Genomic DNA, 2500 nt, shown 5'->3' with positions numbered 1-2500 from the left:
CCACGAAAGCGAGCCCAAAAAACGGTCGTCGCCCGTCAAACCCCATGGAAGCGAGGCCGGCATCATCCGGATACCCCCGAGAGCAACAATGTGCGTAGCACTGGGTGCCATAACACCATCCGCCGTGCACAAGCATGTTGCAAAGGAGGCATCCAAACAAATAAGCCCAACCGCCATGGGGTAGACTAGAGCACACGAGGGCTAGCCAACGTGAGAAAGCCCCTAGCACGACCGATTGCCCCCATCAACAAGCCCATGCGTGGCACTAGGTGCCACCAAATCCGTCCCTAAAGCACAAACTTGTTGCTAGAAAGCAATCGAGAATGTAGGAATCACCCCCACGAAAACGAGCCCAAAAAACGGTCGTCGGGACATGGTCGGCCGGCGGCGGCCGCCGCCACAACCACCGCCGGCGGCGGTGGAGACGATACCCCCCCGCCGGTGGCATGGGGGCGTGGCACACGCCCTTTCCATGGGCGCCAGGGGCATGCCCATGTGAGGGGGGCGGCATGGTCAGCCCTCCTGGCTGACCATGTTGGGGCTTGCATGCCCCCCCTAAAGAGCATTTAGAGCCAAATCCCAACCGGCAGGAGGAAACATCAAATGTCCGAGGAAACATAAAGGCCTTTTTTATCGAAATACTTTGAATTTGGACGAGATTTTTTTGCAGGCATGCTTAGAAAAATCATATCTTGAAGTAGGAGCAAGCCTCACAATTTTTCGACATCGGGATTTTTTTATTTAATTTTTTTGATTAAATAAATCCGAAAAATCAAAAAAAATCGAAAATAGGCAAAAATCGATAGGTGATGCTTGGAACACATCCAAGATGTATTGGAATGAATTTGGGAAACCAATTTGGGTGGTTTCAATTGTCCAAAAGCACGAGACAAGTGTTCGCCCCCGTTCATGCACGTCGGGTGGCAACATTGGGGGGCCATGTTGTGAGTGTTGTATTGCAATCTTTTGAGGCAACAAGGAAGATTGCTTTTGTAGAGTTTGTGTGATCTACGGTGTTCTTCGTCGGACCTTTGTGTACTTGACATGGTAGGCAAAGCACCACGGGTGTGTCGCGGCGTGCCTTGGGGCAAGCCATGGGCCAAGCCATGGGGAGCCATGGGGCTTGCCACGGGGCTGTCAAGGCAAGCCATGGGGATGCCATGGCAAGCCATGGGGCGTGCCGGCGGGGCTGTCAAGGCATGCCATGGGGCAAGCCACGGGGCTGTCAAGGCAAGCCATGGGGCATGCCAGTGGGGCTGCCAAGGCAAGCCATCGGGCTGCCAAGGCATGGCCCGTGGGCACCGTGCTAACCTCGCTGTGCATGCCATGGGGCTGTCAAGGAAAGCCATGGGGCTGTCAAGACATGGCCCGTGGGCACCGTGCTAACCTCGCTGTGCATGCCATGGGGCATGCCATGGGCACCACCGAGGCAAGCCATGGGGCTGTCAAGGCATCGCCCGTGGGCACCGTGCTAACCTCGCTGTGCATGCCACGGGGCTGTCAAGGCAGGCCATGGGGCGTGCCATGGGGCTGTCAAGGCAAGCCATGGGGCATGCCCGCGGGGCTGTCAAGACATGCCATGGGGCTGTCAAGTCAGGCTGTCAAGTCAGGCCATGGGGCTTGCCATGGGGCTGTGAAGGCAAGCCATGGGGCGTGCACGCGGGGCTGTCGAGGCAAACCATGGGGCTTGCCACGGGGCTGCCAAGGCATGCCATGGGGCTGTCAAGGCAAGCCATGGGGCGTGCGAGCGGGGCTGTCAAGGCAAGCCGTGGGGCATGCCCCGGGGCTGGCAAGGCAAGCCATGGGGCTTGCCACGGGGCCACACTGGGCGCCGTAAGGACTATCAAAGGAGCAAGCCATGGGGCAGGTGTTGAGCAGGGAGCTGTCCAAGGAGCAAGCCATTGGGGCATGCCACACCTAAAGGACTGCAATCAGGCAAATATGAAGACCACGGGAGCTCACCTGGGCAGTGCTGGGGCGTGCCATGGGGCGTGCCATGGGGCTGTCAAGCCAAGCCATGGGGCGTGCCATGGGGCTGCCAAGGCAACCAATGGGGCGTGCAAGCGGGGCAAGCCATGGGGCTGTCAGGGCAGGCCATGGGGCTTGCCACGGGGCTGCCAAGGCATGCCATGGGGCTTGCCACGGGGCTCGCTGTGCATGCCATGGGGCTGTCAAGGCAAGCCATGGGGCTGTCAAGTCAGGCCATGGGGCTTGCCATGGGGCCGGCAAGGCAAGCCATGGGGCGTGCGAGCGGGGCTGTCAAGGCAGGCCATGGGGCTTGCCACGGGGCTGCCAAGGCATGCCATGGGGCTTGCCACGGGGCTGTCAAGGCAAGCCACGGGGCTGCCAAGGCAGGCCATGGGGCGTGCAAGCGGGGCTGCCAAGGCATGCCATGGGGCTTGCCACGGGGCTGCCAAGGCATGCCATGGGGCTTGCCACGGGGCTGTCAAGGCAAGCCAGGGGGCTGCCAAGGCAGGCCATGGGGCGTGCGAGCGGGGCT

Source organism: Juglans regia, unplaced genomic scaffold (assembly GCF_001411555.2).
Source record: "Juglans regia cultivar Chandler unplaced genomic scaffold, Walnut 2.0 Scaffold_619, whole genome shotgun sequence".
Lineage (NCBI taxonomy): Eukaryota > Viridiplantae > Streptophyta > Magnoliopsida > Fagales > Juglandaceae > Juglans > Juglans regia.
This window is presented reverse-complemented; position numbering follows the sequence as displayed.